This window comes from Diabrotica undecimpunctata, chromosome 8, assembly GCF_040954645.1.
Source record: "Diabrotica undecimpunctata isolate CICGRU chromosome 8, icDiaUnde3, whole genome shotgun sequence".
Taxonomy (NCBI): domain Eukaryota; kingdom Metazoa; phylum Arthropoda; class Insecta; order Coleoptera; family Chrysomelidae; genus Diabrotica; species Diabrotica undecimpunctata.
Genome location: NC_092810.1, coordinates 44646927 through 44667627, shown reverse-complemented (window position 1 = coordinate 44667627; position 20701 = coordinate 44646927). Strand labels below are relative to the sequence as shown.

The 20701-nt window shown below is 33.3% G+C and overlaps 1 protein-coding gene across 1 annotated transcript in view; it reads left to right on the top strand.

The window, feature by feature from the left end:
- Nucleotides 1-20701, top strand: part of LOC140448794 (uncharacterized) — an 853042-nt gene that overhangs the window by 469294 nt on the left and 363047 nt on the right. The window lies entirely within an intron of this gene.

Genomic DNA, 20701 nt, shown 5'->3' with positions numbered 1-20701 from the left:
CATATAAGGTACAATGACATCGCATTAATAACCGATAAAAAAGAAGAATTATTTGAAGAATTGATGAAAGAACTGGACGTAGAAGCTGGAAAGATAGGCCTTAATATGAATTACAGCAAGACCAAAATCATAACAAATACAGGTAAAGACATCAGAATGAGGATCGGACAAGATGAAATAGAACAAGTTTAGGATTATATATATATATATATATATATATATATATATATATATATATATATTAATATCTGGTCAAACTATAAAACTTAACAAAGAAAACCAAACAGCGGAGATAAAAAGACGAGTTAGACTAGCATGGTTGGCATTTGGCAAACTAATCTGCATTCTTAAAAACAAAAGATATCAACAGCATCTTAAGACCAAAGTATACAATCAATGCGTACTAACTGTTCTCACTTATGGTTCCCAAACGTGGACATTTACAAAAGCAAACATGGACAAAATCATAAAAACCCAAAGAGCTATGGAAAGACAAATGTTGCACATAAGACTAATGGATAAAAAGAGAAACACGTGGATAAGAGAGAAAACAAAAGTGAGGGATGTTAGACAAGAAGTTGCAAAATTGAAATGGAGATTTGCCGGACACAATATAAGACAAAAAGAAGACCGATGGAACAAAATTCTTATAAGTTGGAGACCGTGGAAATATAAACGAATCAGAGGAAGGCCCCAAATGAGATGGGCAGATGATATCAAGAAGGAAGTGGGCTCTAGGTGGATGACTGTAGCGACAGACAGAGAAGAATGGAAAAGGATTGGAGAGGCCTATGTCCAAAGATGGACCGAAGAAGGCTAATTAGATAGATAGGTTGTGACATCCAGGAAACCTGTATTTTGATCTTGATTTTTGGCTTTCATTAACGAATTCTGGGAGGTATTTAGCTTCCTCTGACCGTAAGCGTTTATCAGGGATTGGTGCAGTGTTTCTTCTTTTTCTGGTTACATTTTAATTTTCTTTCGTCAGATGTGGGTTCACTTTTGTTCTTGAAGTACAAGAGCGACCTAGCAAGCGAAAACCTAAATGACAGGTAATCTTGAATATGTTTTTAGGGAGTTTCTGGTAAACAGTCTTTCTTGTATTGTAGCCAACTAGCTGCAGCACAAAAATCAATAAAAGCGTAAATACATCGTATTTTCCATTTATTTGTTTTACTGCTCATAGGGTACTTTGACATAATCCTATCCAGCAAATCTACTCCACCCATGCTTTCATTGTAGTGCTTAATCACTACTGGACGATTTATTCCTATGTATTTTTTATCTTTTACTGACCAGCGCTTACACAATCCCAAGGGTTTAGCTCCAAATGCTGATGAAGCCATATAGATTGGTTTGGAATTAAACCATTTTGTAACAGAATGTTAATTAGAATGTCATGGCTGCGCAACCTGAGAGAGTGGTACGGATGTACATCAAATGAACTTTTCAGAGCAGCCGTCTCAAAAGTCCGAATAGCTGTGATGATTGCCGACCTCCGCCGCGGAGATGACACTTGAAGAAGAAGATTTTGTAACAGCTATTTTGTTGTCTTTGTTAACGAGCATGTGAGCCTCTTCCTGATTTCCTTAGATCTTTATGTGTCTTAAATGTCACATCAGCTTTTGGTATTCCATTTTTCATTAGTGTACCTGTTACATAAAGCTTCCGTGAATGTAATGCTTCAATCAATATTTTTGACGTAAAATATCTGTCAACAAAAATAGATACTTCTACTGGCGGAGTATCTGTAAGTTTTAAAACAGCCCTTCCCCCGATATTCAGCCGTTCTGGTGTAAGTACCAAGCTGGATTCAATAAATCTGCCTGTGTGAAAATCAAGTAGAATCCCCCCCAACCCCGTAGTCATCATGATAAAATTCTTCAATCCTACAGGGTTGGGTTTTCCTCGCACAAACTGACTCATTAATACTTTTCCATGAAAGGGAATAATTTGCTCATCGATTGACACTTTTTCAGTTCTTTCATTATTCAGACAAGCCCTTTAAATTTGATCTAACAATGGTCTTACTTTCCAGAATCTATCATTTTCTTTAGTCTCCCTGTTTACCGAATCAATAATTTTAAGTCGTATTCGAATGGCAAAAACACGATTTCTTAGCATGTTGTCTAAAACTATTGGTACCCTGGTATCCATTTGCCAAAACATTCGGATTCGTGGTAAATTATAAATACCAATATGCAAGCAGCATGCAATAAACGTTTTAATTCTTCTGCAGAAGTGTCCAAAGATTTTCCAGTTATTTTACTTCCTTAATATTTGTGTACAACGGATGGATTCAAACAAATTGTTGTCGATGTATTTATTGAAGTAGTTAATAGGTTTTGGAATATTTTCGAGATTCAAGGGATCTTGCACAGAGGGTTGATATTGGGCAAATTGTGGTGTAAAATGTGTTTTCTTCCATTCTTTTCTGTCTTTTTTAGGAACAGACTTTGCCGTGTAACTCCTTTAAAAGCCGGGTTGCCAAGAGCATGTCATCATCCGAATCGTCGCCTGATATGTCACTGATTTCAGCCTGATTGTCACTCCTTTCTTCCTCATTTTCAATAATTATTTCATTCTCATCCAGATTTATAGGTTCATCCCATTCATTCCTATCATCATCACTGTCAGAAAAAAAAAAGATCCAAATCAGAGCCATCTAAATTCACATTATCTGCGATTTCCTGAAGTCCAGTCGCAATCAGCGACCTTAAAAATAAAAAAAAAATATTTTTTTTAAATACACTACCGTTTAGGACCCAAGATATCATCAATGATACTTTGTATTTGGGACCAAAGAACTATTGTACCTATCATCAATTTATCACAATTTCAATTTAGTACCTTTTTTTAACACTAAAATGCACTGATCATACACAGAAACATGCTAAATATTATTTAGCGTCTGCCACACGTATTTACTTACGTAGTAGATGCTTAACACGGATCATACTAACGGGCAGAATAACTGCGTTTGCTGTCGAATGCGAAAACTAATTTGTTGGATCGTAGTATCATAATATGATACCTGGGGTCCGAGGAGGATAAAGGTACTCGTTTATGATTCAAAATAAAATGAATTTGAAGAAAAAGTTGTTTTCTTATTCCACATCTGTCCGTTTTTATCTGTATCAATTTAGCTGATAATTTTATCGTGGAAAACTTACTTCTATTGAATTTATATTAATATTTTTTTCTTTTATTCGCAGCGTTTTTAAACAGCTGTAAGTTGTATAAATTACTTTGATTGAGCTGATTTTCAGTATTTCCCTAACAATTTCTTGCAACTAAATTTTTTACTACAATCTTTTCAAAAGGTGCTGTTTGCGTTACAAAAACCAAACAAAGATCATTTCTTTTTGTGTGTTCCGTTAAAAAAATGAAATAAAAACTGAGTCGTAAGTAAGTTCTTCAACCTCTAATAAGGTAGAGACTTTCGTCGCGAAAATAAAAAGCCGATATCAGAAGCGAGTGAGAGGTTTTCCCAATTATGTGTATCAAAGTTGTTTGAACGACATAAAATTGGATGGTAAATAGTGGAGTTTCGTCTCCGCTCTGGAAAATCTTTTTATGAGTGTGGAAAATCGCGAGGTGGATCGCCCCAAGCGTGAACAATTTCCCGGGAAAAGTTTTCCGAAGAGCCCGCATTGCATTACAATAAATTTGTTGACGAACCGCCACTATATTAGAAAGAAAATGGATTAGACGTTGTGAAAAGCGAAAAAAATTGAATACAACGTCGGAGATGAGGCGAAATTGAGACAAACACTGATGCTGGCAAGGAAACGGTAAACTTTTTAGAGAGTGTTATTTGTATTTAACGTTAAAAAATGTGTACCAAGATAAAACAAATCATAAATGTGCTAAATCTCCTTTAATGATATCGTAAATAAACTGGAAGTGCAATAGCTTTATATTATTAGGAGATAAATTTTTATAAAAAGAACTTTGTTAAATACCGACGTCGTTGACATCTGTCTATTTAAAAAGCCTTAATTGCCTACTGCTGAACATAAGCCTTCTTCTCGTTTTGCCAATACTTTATATCTTCTGCCCTTTTTAACCATCCAGCAACTGGGCAATCTCTATGTTGTCGGTTCATCTGCTGGGTGGCCTGCTTCTATTTGTGTAAGCTTCGTGCTTATGCCATGCCTCACATACCTAGTGGTTTAAGTGATGTTGATGTTATTTATTTATAGAGAAGCTAGAATTAAGTTTGTCCTGCGGTTTTGAAATATTTATTTTCCAATCGACTTCTTTAGCCGATTTTAATATATATTGTACTTCCTATATATTATCTAATTTTTAGTATGAATATTATCTAATTCTTGAAACGTCTTTCCTAAAACATAAGTGACTTAACATTTCTCCATCGATGCTGATCCCAGCTGATCTCCATTCTATTCTATGTTAATAATTAGTACATCTTGAAGGAGGGCCACAAATATTTTTAAAAGGAGTCTATTAACCTGCCTTAACCCTCTGTTTATGTTGAATTTTTTTGTGTATTGGTAGGTTGGTATTTTAACAAAAGCGATCTATGTGTTTTAGAAATGGCTGAAGAATAAACGGAGAATGGGTTTACTCCAACCGAGATGCTTTTGAATTTTATTGAAGATCTTCCTAATGTTGCGGTTTATTATGACGTCTTTTGCAAAACTATTTGTCACGTTGTAGATGTTTATAGAGAAACAGGAATCGTAACAAGCCAGGGGCAGGCAGGCCCAAAGTGCGAACTGAAGAAAATATCGAACTGGTCAGAACAGTTATTGCACATCAACCAATACATTAATTCGGCATTTACATCAACAGGTGGATCTTTCACAAAAAACTTGCCAGCGTATTCTTAAGCAAGATTTACATTTTCATCTGTATCGTTTACAAGCCTTCTATAAAATCAACCTTAACAACTTCCTCTCAAAGGCTAGCCTTCTGTTGTCAATATCTGAACAATCTTAATAATAATGATTATGTAATAAGCAAAACCTTTTTTGCTGAAGAATGTTGGTTTCATCTTTGTGGGTACACAAATTCTCAGAATATGAGGATATGGAGTGCAAGTAACCCACATTATTTTATTGAAACATCTTTATATCCACAAAAGCTTAAAGTTTGGGCTGCTATAAGCAAGCGACGTATTGTGTGACCCATATTTTTCAAAGGAATTCTAAATGCTGATAGATACCGTCAAGAAATTTTAACTCCATTAATAAATCAATTAGTGGATGCCGAATTATTCTTCTTGCAGTGACTATCTGTTTCAAATGTTGGCGACCATTATGGCAATATGTATTTTGTACACTGCTGCTTTGAAAAGAATTGTGGTTGTTGTGTTGAACCACGCACGTAGATTTTGTAGCCAGGAAATTCTTCGCCTACCTGGTGTGCGTTTTTCATCTTTTTTTCCTTATATAATTAATTGCAGTTATTTATCTTTCGATGTTCTTTATAATGTGACCGAGGTATTCGATTTTGGCTATTTTTATTGTAGTTAATAACTCTTTTCCTTTTTGCATTCTTAATAAAACCTCCTGGTTAGTAACGTGATCAGTATACAATATCTTCAGGTTTCGACGATAAAGCCACATTTCGAAAGCCTCAATTTTCTTGCAGGTAGCACCTGTGAGAGTCCACGACTCAACTCAGTACAACAATATAGAAAAGATATAACATCGTAGTAACCTGATTTTTATGGGTACTGATAAACCATGGCATTTGACTAACCTAGCATTTTTTGGAAATGCAGATCTTACTTTCTTTATCCTACATTTTATTTCTAGAGAATGGTCCCAATTTTTAATGACGTTCGTACCAAGGTAGGTGTACGTTTTTAGTCTTTTTATTGGTTGCCCATTCATATTGATTCTTTTAATTTGCTGTTCCTTCTTAAGGAACATCATACATTTTGTTTTCCTAATATTCAGTGAAAGTTCATATCTCTGACTCACTTTTGATTCTATTCATTAACTCATGGAGGGCTTCATAACTGTCAGCGAATACCACCGTGTCATCCGCGTATCTGATGGTATTGATAAATTCTCCGTTAATTCAAATTCCGCAAGGGTAATAGTATACATTCCTGTCGGTGCCCACGTTTGATTTTAATATCATAACATTCTTACGAATAATTCTTAGATCACAGGTGTTTATTTCAATATTTGTTAATATCTTAATCAGTTTGTCGTATTTTACTGTATCAAACGCTTTATGGTAACCAATTAAATATGCCAAATTATCGCAGTTTACATCTTGACATCGTTAAAATAGTACTTGTATGCTAAAAGGAGCCTATATTCTATTCACTGCGTTCCAAAAACTGTGTACGACTGATTTTTTCTTCGTATAGTCTATATGTCTTTTGATGTATGATTTTTCGACATAACTTTAAAATGTGGTTCATTAAGCTAATGCTCCGGAAATCATTGTAGGATACGATCATTATTCTACTCCGTTTAAATATTATGTCATTGAATATTTTTGTTATTTATTGAGTACCGTCGGTGTTCGATAGCTTTATGAGTTCAGCATATGCATTGTCAAATCCAGGAGTCTTGCCATCTATTAGTTGTGATATTGTTTTTTTCACTTCATCTGATGTGATTGCTAAGTAGTCATTACTTATGTAAGACGAAGGTTGTTCATCAAAGAGTTCTTGTATGTATTTGGTCCATATGCATATTTCTTGATTTTTATCTGTGATGATGTTCTCTGTTAATCTTGCATTTTGCTAGCTGTGTTGGATTTTTTAACCTCCTGATACCCAGAGTATTTTTTTAAATATTTTTAAAGTATTTTGGATTTTTGCCGTTTTATTTGACTTATACTCACAGCAAAAAAATGACAAAAAAAATATGCCATGGTAAATATGGCTTTTCTCAATGTCATATATATATATATATATATATATATATATATATATATATATATATATATATATATATATATATATATGACATTGCGTTTATCTATTAAGAAAATAAACTCGAACATAAGAAAGAAAGACTACAATAAATACTCATATTTTTTAACAATCTTTTATTATTCATTATTTTTATACACAGTACAATGTATTAGACCTCAGTCTTTGGTATGAAACTTTAAAAAACAATTTCGTTTCGGTGTACTACAAATATCTTACATTTTGTACAAAATGCAGTTGTGGTATTGTTACAATTGATCTTTCTGCATCTATTTTGTTTATCAGCATAGTCCACTAAATGTTCAGCCTTATGAAGACGTTTAACTTCGGCAGGTATGGGTTGAATTTCGACTCTTCTTTTTTTATGTTTTGGCTCCAGGTCTTCGTAGTCGCTACATGTTTCAGAATCGAAGGACTGAGTGTTGTCCAAAATCATCTGCTCTCCCATATCTAATTTGAATGATCTCAGTTGAGAAATGGTTTTGGTTGGTACATGTTTTTCCTTTTGTACTGCTCTGTATTGACACCAAGAGTTACAAACTGCTAAATCTAGCATGTGGCTGATGAAACGAATTGTCCACTTTCTTGTACGTGCTCGTGCCGGACAGACTGCCATCATTCTGTCAACAAGGTCAACTCCGCCCATGAACCGGTTATAGTTTTTGATCACCTCAGGTCTATTAACCATTTCGTATTCCTTTTTACGTTTTGATCATCTTCTGCATTGATCTGGGTTGTTAGCAGCATGGTATGTAGACACAATCGTAACAGGTGTGTTGTCTAACCAGCGAGTTATAGCAATACTTCCATCACCTCGAACCTTCGTTTCTGAAGTGCCTCTTGGATTTTTCGTGAACTGTTTTTCTGGTGAAAAGATACAATTCCGAGGGACTCTCCTGTTTACCATCGTGCCTGTTGCGTGGAAACCTCTTTCTAGTAATATATCAGCAAGTTTTATTGTCGTAAAATAACGATCAAAGTAAAGGCGATGACCAGGAACAAGACTTTCACACAAACTCAGAATTGCTGATTCACCCAAGCCATATTTCTGTGCTGTAAGCTCTGGGAACGTTGAATCACCCTGATATACTATCATATCGCATACTAACCCATTGGGATTGGCAAGTACAAAAACCTTAATACCAACAGGGTTTGGTTTTCCTGGGCAGTATTGACGAATTCCGCAATGGCCGGTGAAAGGTATTATCATTTCATCTATACTTATATTATCAGATCTTATTTGAGCATGACAACCATTTAATATACTGTTGAACAGAGGTAAGACTTTCCAAATTTTGTTTATTCTTTGTTGATCATTGATTTCATCATCATAAACAAACTTTAGAGATGTTCTGAATGTAAAAAATCGGGTTCGCGTCATAGCATTTTTGACGATTAAAACACCATACTTTCTAGACCAATACATTCTAATCGTCGGAAGCTCTATAGCACTCATAACAAATAGGATGCCAATAAATGTTTTTAACTCTTTACTTGTCAACTTCAGCTCTGTTCCTTTTCTTTCTACATATGTTCTATTTGTTGCTACACTCATGGTTTCCAATATGCGGTCATCAATATATTGCTTAAAAAAATCTTCGGGAGTCCATAACTGACAATCCATATCTTTATACCTTGGCTGGTAAAGGAGTCTTTCTAGCGGAGTGAAATTACCGGTCCATGCATCAGTTACAACTGGTAATGGTACTGGAGTACTATTACGGCGACCTCCACTACGTCTTGTTCTGGCACCACGACTACAACCTGCTCTGATAGATCTACGAAACGTACGTGTTTTTTGTGTTAGTGACGTTGAGAGTGATAATACTGACTCAGATGGAGCCTCTGAGGTTTCTTCTAAGGTGTCCGAGTTGTCTGAAGGATTTATGTAGTTAGAATCGTCATTATCTGATTTTGGCGACACAACTAAGACATCTTCTTCATCATCGGAAAGGTTTAAATCCGATTCGTAAAGAAGCTGTTCAAGTTCTTGTTGAGTTAGTGCTGCAACAAATGAAACATTTGTTACATTGTCGAAAGTCATACAACATTGTCAGTAGACATTAAGACCCTATGTAATACCTATATGACATATGCTAAAGGGGGTTGAGTCCCCATGTAATACCTATATTACATAAAACTATTACGTGCCACAATCAAAATATGTCCTCATGAATTTACAAAATAAAGATCAAATAGCAAAAACTGATCATCTAGATATACAATAAATATAAAAATATGAACAAAAAGTATATGATGACATTAATATTTTATGATTACTTACGTCGTGAACGAGGACGGTAGGCCATCTTTCATGCTTCATTTGTTATATAGTGTTATAACTTCACATATTTAACAGTTACATTGTACAGGTCCCAACTCTAAGAAAGTAAAGTAGTTTTCTTGGGTATCAGTTGCGTATCAGTATCACTAGAAAAGTTTGATTTTTATGTTATAAATATATGACACTAGGCCCCAGGAAGTTATGACAAGCTGCTTGTTTTACCTTTGATGCATATTAAATGTATCGTATTTTTGTTCCAACAACTCTATCTTTTTACACTGCGCTTTTAACCAATTTTCTTTGACCTTTTGTATTTCGGTTCTTATTTATCTCTTAATATTTTTGTACATTCCTTTGTTATTCTTCGATTCTCTTCTTTCTTCTTTGATTTGCAGTATATTGTCATTCATTCAACTTTTCCTCTTCTCTTTATTTTCTATTAGATGTTCTTCTCTAATCTTGTTGAAGGTTTCACATATATTCTGGATTGATTCTTCTGGATCATATGTTTGCTCCATGTTACTTAGCTTTTACAACTGTCTCCTTTGTTTTCTTATCTTTTAGTTTTCTCATATCAAATTTTTTGTTAATATTCTTGTTTCTAACCTTTTTAAATTTAAACCTTGATTTACCAATAGGATCTGACGATACGTCAGCACCGGGGTAACTTTTAACTAATAGGCATACATTACGGAATCTCTGGTTTACCATTATGTAATCAATTTGATTCCTTATTAACTTTCCTTGTTGATCTTGCGGAGGTACCCAAGTATACAAAAGACTTGGTGGAAGAAGGTAGAAGAATGATTAATTAATAGGATATTTTCAGCAAGACTACTATATACGCCTACTATATACTACGCCTACTATATTCTCGATCGATCCTGGGAGTTGACTGCTTGCAATTTCTTTTTGTAGCCCAATTTAAAAAATTCGATTTTTAAAACTCCTGTAGCGGATTTGGAAGATATTAGATAAAGAATAAAGGATCATATTGAAGAATTTAATAATACTCCATGGGTCCTAAACAATGTTATAAACTCAACGAGCAGAAAAGTTACGTTATATAGAGATGTTGGTTGTGGACATATACAGCATTTTCTTGATTAGTTTTAATTAAAGTTTTGTGTTTAAGGTTTTGGCTGATTTTTTTATGTTTTACAATATTAATCAAACTTAATTTATAAACAAATGATACAAATTCAGCAAGGTTATAGGTCTATATTCGTCTCCACCTACTCGCATCAAAAGCTTAACTTTGTGTTGTTGGAACACACTATATAAATCAACACAAATACATTGTTTGTTTTTTCTATTTGGTATAGCATATTAACTGTTCAAAATGTATATTGATCAGCTGACATTGCTTGGTTAATCAATTATCTGTGTATCGAGGCAAAAAATTGTAACCATGGTGACGTTAGTTAGTTGTTAAAACGTCAATCAAACGTCGCTAACGAAGTGGCTTTTGAGTTTCATTTACAATCAATTATTTCATAGAACCTTATCGTATTGAAATTTTACCGATAAAAGGTTTCGAGTAATTTTGATGTGTGGATATCCATACAATTTTAAATCAAAACCGGTCTGATTTATATAATATCTAATAAGAAAATATACTATATGACGTTACTTTATATGCCTATATAAAAAGTGAGTTATCAGAAATATTTATGATTTAAAACTAATATAATCACACCTATGCAGTTTAAAATAAAAATCAAAAAACGTAAACGGAGACTAACCGAATATCAGCAAGCGTGCGACTAAAAGGCACTCTAAGAAATGTATTGAACTGTTTTTATAAATTTAATTTATTAACTTTATTTATTATAAAATGTTCTACACTTCACAGGTTTATTTACATACATTTATTTAGTTAATCTACATAAAAATACTTAAATAATAATGTTTTCTTTTAAATCTCAAATCGTCCGTTTTATACCTGATTTGTTTATCTAGAAATTTCTGCTCGCTTCTTTAACCTTCGGTCGGAACGCAAACCATGATGTTTTCTTTTTTGATATGTTAGTGTTTGTTATTTTCCTTAATCCAAGTGATTCTGTTGTTGCGTTAATTATGTTATTTTGAAAATTTTCCCAGCTTTCCTCTATATTATTGTTTTCTAATAATTTTTCCAGCGATTTTCTCTGATATTCTTTTTCTGTATAAGCATTCCCTTGATTCCATATTTAGTCCTTCGACTTTGAGTTTTGTTTGTGTTCGCGCTGCTTTCTTGGGTGTAAAATATTTCAGGATGAGCATTATTTAACATAATACTAGGCTATGGTGGCTACTTACATCTAGTGAGTTGAGGCATCTTACCTCGATTATTTTCGATGCATGTATGTCTCTGTTTGTTATAATCTAATCTATCATAGATCTTTGTCCACGAGTGTTATTAGATTTATATTTGTGTTGGTCTTTGTGGTTAAAAAAATGTGTTGTTTATTCTAAGTTCGTTATTCTTGCAGAAGTTTATCATTAGTTCTCCATTTTCGTTTTTAACATTCTCGTTATGTTTTTGCTTAATTTCGGGTATTACTTGATTGCCTATTCGAGCCTTAAAAATTCCTCAATATTATCATCTTTCCTCTGATTTGATCTACTACTTGTTGTAATTGGTCATAAAACGTTTTCCTTGTTGTTTGAGGCTTGTTATTTTCTCTGCCGTATGCACCGATGATGTTCAGATCTTTTTTCTTCATTTTTATCTTTACTGTTACAATCTTTTCTGACATATATTGACACTCTTTGATGTGATTTTGGTACCTTTGGTGTATTAATAAGGCTACATATTTTTTGGCCCTGTTTTCTTTTGCTACTCTGTAGATTAGTACACTGTAGATTAGTATGTTAAAAAAATGTTAAGTATAATTTTTTTTTTAATTTTTAATATCTTTTTCATGTGCCTTGAAAACTCGTTTTCCGGTAAGACAATAATTGGCTCTGCTTTAAGTTTTTGGAAACATAACTTTCTCACCGTAGGCCATGGAAGGAGTGGTGGATCGAGCAGAGGTATGATAAAAAAAAAAGGCGAATGACTGTAACGACAGATCGCACGAACCACAGATTGTGTACCTATAGGTATATACATTATATCTACCGCGCTCTAATATGACTGTCTATAGTTTTATAATTGGTTCCCTTATCCCACACTCACTCTCTTTCATTCCATCTCTTTTACGTTCACACACTACGTGGAGCAGTGGTAAAGGCAGTCTCATGTGTGCTTCTTGTTAGAAGTTTCATCTAATTTCATCTTGCTAAGTTGGGCGTGGGCATTAGAAACAACAGAGGAGAACTTCTATAGTTTTCCACTGAAAACAATCTAGTGCTATAAAATACACTTTATGAATACCACCCAAGAAGGCTCTCAGTATAAACTTGTCCAAATATAGAACACAAAAATTAACATACTGACAACGTCAGTATTAAATGTATTAGCTATGCCTGTGGCATTCTGTGGATCAGATCATAAACTGCTAAAAATAAACTGCAGGCTCAAACTACACACAACTAGAAAAATACATTAAAGACGTTATGCTACAACATATCACTTAAACAAAAAGCAACACTCAAGAGATAGCGAAGAGAAGGTTTTCAATCAACTAATAAACAAAAAATCGCCATGGATCGATGGCATACCGGCGGAGTCTCTAAGAGCAATGTACAAGATTGGCGTAGATGTAATACTGATATATGCAACATGATATGGATCATAGATGAATGGTCTGATAACTGGTGCGAATCAAACTTTATCCCTATTGATAAAAAAGGATCACATGCAGCAACTACAGAACTATTGCTTTTATTTATGCAAGCAAAACGCGGGAGCATATACTAAACACCAGACAGATAGTAGAAAAGCAAGGGAACACAACATACCAATGCTTCTTTGTTTCGTAGGTTACATAGGTTTACACATAGGTTTTTGATATGAATTTGATGATTTGATTTGAACTAAAATGGGATCGCCTTTAAAGTATTATGAAAAATATGATAGTACCTAACCACCTAGTTAACCTAATAAAAAATCTGTTTGATAAAAACTAAGCTTTAAGTTAAAATACACGAAATATATTCAGATGCGTTTAAAACAAATAAAGGAGCTAGACAGAGATGTATACAATTACCATTATTGTACAATATATATTTTGAATATAATAAAAAAAGAACTAGACGAGTGAGATAGAAGAATTACTATAGGAGCCAAAAAAATCCATAACATGGGACACTCAAATAACATACTTTTACTAGCATTCAAATAAAGTCGAAAGGATTACCGTCACCGAAAGGCTAAACTATATCAGCGAATAATTCGGACTTCAAATCAACACCGCAAAAAAAAAATAATGATCGTAGACAAAGAAAATAATAATCTACCGCACATACACCAAAAGGTGAATTTCAAAGTGGTAGACAGATTTGTATACTTGAGCTCACTAATAACCAACAATGGTGATTGCTCCACAAAAATCAAACTTTCACTAACAATGACCCGAACTGTAACAGCTAAATGTATGAAAATATGGCAAGACCGAACACTAACAAAGAATACTAAGTTCAGGTTGGTCAATGCCATTAGTTTTCCCATACCTGAATTACTTTGGCCACATAGCTAGAAGAACAGGGACCATGGAGCTCTTGATAATAGAAGAAAAGGTACAAGGCCGAATACCAAGAGAAAGATCTCTAATACGATGAGCAGATCAAATAAAGACTCTGACTCTGTGAGACAACAAAACTAACAATATTTAGAGTCCCACCACGCCCGGACAAGGGCTCAAGGAATAAGGACGGATATACATATATATTAATTGATATGAAAGTCCTTACTGTAATTGAGGTTATCGGTCAATCCATCTTGGTCAATAACCTTAATTACAGTGATTCATCCATCGTCAAATCGCTAAGTGTGTCGACCACTAAAAGCTATGCTTCCCCCCATTGATCCTGTGTGCCACATCCTGTTTTGGCTTATATTTTTATTATCTGGTTTACTTTTGTTCCCTTTTTAAATTATTTCGTTTATCGGTACCTTCCTGGAGCCTACTAAGACCTCCTTTCCTTTATGTTTCTCGTGCTCTTTCCTTATTTGTTTTAGTATTTCTTGTTTTTTTGGTTGTCATTTGCTCATTTTATGGCTCTATGTTTTAATCCTGATTTTATTCGCCTTATTTCCTTTAGTAATAAATCGAATTTATCCTTTTGTTGTTCTCCCCTTTTATTAGGTATATTTGGCGTCCTTTGAGACCTCTAAACATATCTTCTCCGAATATTCTTTTACTTTTGTTGGACGAGTCGGACTGCATTTTTAGACCTCCCTAAATATTTGTATTAACAGTTTTTTTTAATTATGTCTAATCTTATTATACATATCACCATTTTAAAAATTGCTGTAAATAACTGAATGATCAAAATGAATGAAAAACATTATCACATTTTGGAATTTTTAATAATTGCTAAATAATACAACAAAACCATCAAAGGGTTTATTGCAATAGTAGCCTCCACAACATATTTATTCCCCGTGCATGAAATTTTTACGTCAATTTAAATTCTATATGAAAATTCCTGTGTCGAAATTAGTCCTCTATAATATCACAAAATAATGCAAATAGCTAATTCTCCGGATGTACATTTCACATTCAATTTGAAAATTATATTAAAATTATTAAAACTAGATGTAGGTAGATTAAAATAGAGAAGAACACGAAGAATTTTATTTGTATGTTTGTCACTAAAATAACTCAAGCGAGTAACAGTCTTAAAAATGGTCAAGTACACCTTTAAAAAATGCCCTAGTTAAGTAACCAGTATTTAGATTACTTTTATAAAAGGAATTTAAGAACATCTATTGTTTATTTAAAAAAAAAACACACAGGGTATTAATGGCTAGAAAGCTTGTGAAATGGCTGCTTTTGCTCAAATGTAAATTTCACCTTCACGTCGTACTTCCTGTTACATTACATTCCAAACGGAATTAGAGAAATGATATTCCACAAAACGTTAAAAGTAAAGGGAATCTACAACCACAATATAATATAGAATATTTCATATAAAGAAAAGTGCATGTCATTAAGTTTTACGACGTCAGAACCCCACAGCGTTGCCAAAACATCAGAATAGTTAATAAGTGAGGAATTTTTAAAATGTCATCTATTTAAGAATACAATACACTAGTCAATTCGATTTTTAAAATGTGGTAAAATTGTAAAAAAACTCCAAGGTTTTATAAATTTAATAAACCCAATGCTAATAATCTTCTTAAAGTGCCCTCTCCTCAATGGAGGTTGGCTACTACAATTTTAAAATCTTCTTTATCTTCAGCTGTTCTTATTAGCTGTTCAAAATTTAGCCCTATCCATTGTCGGATGTTTCTGAGCCACGATAGTCTTTTCCTTCCTAGGCCTCTCTTTCATTCGATTTTTCCTTTCCCTATAAGTTGGGCATATTGGTACTTATTATTTCTCAGTATGTGGCCTAGGTATGATGTTTTTCTAACTTTTACTGTGTTAAAAAGTTCTCTGTCCTTGCCTATTCTATGCAGCACTTCTTCGTTTGAGGTATGCGATGTCCATGAAATTTTCAGCATTCTCCGGTAGATCCACATTTCAAAGGCGTCCAATTTATTTACGGTTGATGTTTTTAGGGTCCACGTTTTAACTGCATATAGAAGAGTCGACCAGACGTAGCATTTTGATAAACGTAGTCGAATTTCGAGTTTTATTCGAGAATCACAAAGCAGTTTTTTTTTATTTTTTCGAAAGATTTTCTGGCCTGTTCTATTCTCGATCTTATTTCTAGATCAGGATTTAGGCTGCTATCGATCCAACATCCCAGGTACTTAAATCTATTGACCTGTTCTAAAATGTGCCCATTTATTGTGCAAGGTTGAGGTACGTTTTGGTTTTTTCGGATTGACATCACTTTGGTTTTTTTAATGTTTATTTTCATACCAAATTGCTCACAGGTCGAGTTGGTCTTGTCGACGAGTCGTTGTAGACCTACGTCGGAATCCGCAATTAACACTGTATCATCGGCGTATCTGATACTGTTGATATTTACGCCATTCACCTTGACTCCATCCTTGGAATCCTCCAATGCTTTTTTAAATAGAAACTCGAAGTAAAGATTAAACAGCAGAGGCGACAGAACACATCCTTGTCTAATTCCCCTCCTAATTTCTACTTCTGCGGATGTGGAACCTTCGATCCTAACTCTGGCGTTTTGGTTCCAGTACAAGTTTTTTAAAAATTTGATGTCTTTTCCATCTAAACCGACTTGTTGCAAACGTTCTAATAGTAGGTCGTGTCTTACTCTTCAAATGCTTTTTCGAAGTCTATAAAGCATATAAATATATCTTTCTGTTGGTCGTAGCATTTTTGGGCGAGAACTAGTAAACTGAACAGGGCTTCTCTCGTTCCCATGCCGGCTCTGAATCCAAACTGATCGTCTCCGATGATTGTTTCGCACTTTCTATAGATACGATTATGTACGATTTTTAGTAGGACTTTTACTGCATGACTCATAATTCTAATAATAATAATATATAATTAACGAATTGACTAATGTGACTAACCTTTTACTATCTGTTTTTGTGGTTCTGCAACTTCTTTTGTCTTTATTTTGCCATTGTTGCAGTTTCGCATCTGTGCATAAACATTTATTAAATATTAAGACTTTTGTGGTAGTTTTGATTCTCCCCGTATATCAAGATTCTATGTACAAGGGTGCATCTGTGTTAAAAACTACTAATTTACAAGACGATGCATCTGCAAAATGTCACAGATGTGTATTTGAGACAAGCGACGCATCTACAAAATCAGAGTCGAGTTTTATCTCTCAAACCATACACATGTGTATAGGCGTTTGGGTTAAAGGTACCTGAGACACTTGGTATCGGCCTTGTGGCCGAGAGAGTCGTAAAAATGCAGTAAGGTTGCATTATCAAATTTGTGTGGTTTCTGTGCGTCGCTGAAGACGATTTGCGATAGCTGTGATGCTATCTTTTCATGGGGTAAAGTACACCTTATAATATTTGTTGCCAAAATTACATTGCTGCCTATATCAAGTACGCGCATTTGATATTTGTTTGGAACTTTATCGCATTTGTGCCGCGGTCGCGATTGAACGTTGTCAATTGGACATTTTGCATTTGTTTTGTTTTACTATCCGACAAGCGAGAGCTGGCGGGTTGCGCGTAGAACAAATTGAAAAGTGGAAGGGATTGCTCATTTCTATTGCTGTCGGCTACGAGTTCACATCGTGGAATTAGTGCTAGATTTCTAACAGTGTTGTCAAGTATTTACATTTTTATTTGGAGTGGCTATATTATAAACTTATTTATATTTATTAAAATGGCAAGTGTATTAAAAGGCAAACCTTTGGTATCTCAAGCACGAGAAATAATTTTCAATGTTTTTAAGTTTACAACCGAAGAAGCTAATGCAGATAAAGTTGATTTAAAAAAGATACAAGAACGTGTAGCTCATTTAACTGGTAATTATAATACTCATTTTCAAAATAAATTGAGCTTTAAATAATTTAATTTAAGTTAAGTTACAATCAATAAATAAATAAAAAATTACAGTGCATTAGATTACCAGTAAATAATGTGAAACACATGTGAAATAGAAATGACATAAAAATTGAAATGTTTTTCTACAATATGTTTATTTACTATATATATGCTGGACACTTTAATATTTCGATACGTTGCATTTTTTATAAATGGGTATGATATTGTAAGCAATGATATCACAAGATAAAAGGCCGATAATACTTGAGTTTATCGTCTGGCTTAGAAACACAAACAAAGAACGCGTGTTCTGTGTTGTGTTTAGTTTAGTAAGCATTAAGACATAATTTGTATCTGTCTGCGATACATACAAAAATACCTACCCTTTGAGAATTAATTACATTTTACGAAAATAAATATTATTAACAGTTTTTTCTACGTTTTATTCAATATTATTATAATTTTTATTTTGTTTTCGTGGTAAATAAGTTTATCACACACGCATCCACATAACCACGGAACATATCTACTAACGTAATTTTCAGATCCCAACTAAATTTTTGATACGGCAACTACGCATTTGTGACACCCGCGATTAAGTACCTCTCCTATCTCTCTTAGAATAAGTCCTTTTCTATTTTCGCGCATCTCACCCGCCAGCTCTCGCTTGTCGCATTGTATGTAATATTTACTGTATTCTTATTTTTTGTATTTTGTTATTACCGATTATACTTTGAATTGAGTTTATTAATATTTGTATTTGTATTTGAATATATACTTTGAATTGAGTTTAATATAATTCATATATGTTATGTTTGATTGCATTTTGTGTAACTTTATTAACAAGGTTTGTTCATTTTACCACGAATTAAAAGTATTATTATATGTGCGCATATTTTTCACTCGTTAACGTTTAATATCAACTTAAGCTTTATTTCTAATCATACTCAACCATAGCAATCGAAATCTTAATTTCTTTGTTGTTAATGTGTTCTTAAAACCTATTCATCAACATCTTTGTTTTGGTTTGTAAATGGTTATCTTTTCGGTGTTGTTTCATATTAACTAATATTTAAGTTTATATCCTTCTTTAGTTATAATTGTATATTGGGTTATGTATATTTATGTTTAATTTCACCTCTTTTTAAAATAGAGTTTTATACAGTCCACTGGCTTTCATTTATTTTCTTTATTTGAATATACATACCCAATCCGAAAGGGGGAAACAAACGGGTTCAAAATTGAACAGAATATCATTCCCTCCCCCTTCAGGATAACCCCAATTGTTATATTGAGGTCATCGTATGTGCAGAACGCAACAGCCATAAACGACATATTATTCGATTTTAAAAGAAACTTGGACAAAAATTTCTCTGCAATATAATTTCTAAAAAAAAAATTTCTCCTTACTGCAATATTAGGTAGTTGCATAACTTTACGCCTTGGAGCATCTTTTTTTCATCTGAAAAATAACCTTCATAAAGATGCAATGGAACCATCGAACATCTGCTTCTTAACGATGTTGTCTCTTAATAATTTTAAAGTTACATATTTTCCTACAAAGAAAACACTATTATTTAACATTTCTTATGAACAGTCTTTCCGTCTACATTTGCTAATTTGTCAAAGAACTTACTTGTTTTGTACATGTCATAAATCACATCACGAATACCATTGATATTTAACTCTTCTGTGTTAGTATGTCTTTTTGTAATAAAGTTTTTTAGGGAGTGATTTTAAAAGTTTATTATTTTTAATAGCTTAAGTAATATTATGAACTGTAGATACACTTAGATTTAAGACTACTGCAACACACTAAAATACATAAGAAAACATTTTACTACAAAATTAAACATTCAAAATTCTTTAACTTACCTCTTTTAGGGCATGAATAGATTGCTGCGATTTAATCGGTACATCGACCACACGATTTATCTCCCAATATTAGCGACAGCGTTTTTTCATATCATGAACACATCGCTATGACGACGACGTGTTTTGTCTCATTGATCACATTGAACCGATGACTACAGCATAGTCTGTAATGGATTCTTTAGAGTGGATTTCAATATATTCCAAGAAATTTACAAATGCAACAACATTGCACAAACAAATAATACAAAAAAAAACACAAAAAATAATTAGAATTTGATATTCCGAGGAAAAAAACATCACCCTTAAATGTTTTTTTAAACAAAAGTGGAATATTGAATATAAAATCGAGGCCCAGTAAATCAACTATTAATTATTGATTACCTAGCATTTTAATTTTATACAATTTATTCCATAACACAATTAACTGTAGCAATTTACTAGCCATAGTCTTTTCTATTGTCAGTCATAAGAGCAGGAGTGGAAATATCTTTGGTATATAACGTAAAAGTATGTAAACTCTTCCATTTTTAATACTAATTACTTTTTTTATATATAGTGATATACGTTTTTGTATAATACATTTCTTGTCTTTGGACTTTGACTTTTGGAAATAAATAGCTATCTATCTATGTAGATATTCTTCCTTCTCTTTTAACTTCTTTGACATATTTGTAATCTAAAATTAATGAATAAAATAAATACAAAATCTTTTTCACTCGCGTCGGAGGCCTGGTCCTTTCAAGCACATCAGATATTCCTCCATTAGTCTGATTAGAGTATACATATCCACTTCGTGTGATCTTTACCATCAGGATTACACTAATTCATTTAGAATTCTTAAATATCCTTGGGGTTTCTAATTTCCTAATTGACATAGTCCCTTGATGTATATGACAAAGTATCTTCTCGAAGTTATATTACTTAATGCATGGTCTAAAGATTAGTCCTGCTGTTAACGTAAATCATCAGGTTTTCAAAAATGCGTCTACCAAATTTTACTGTATATGAGTAGGTAAAATGCTAACAAGCTTAAGTCACAAATAAGTAATTTCTTAGGGAGAGGGAGGCGAAAAACTTGTAGCTTTGCTCTGAA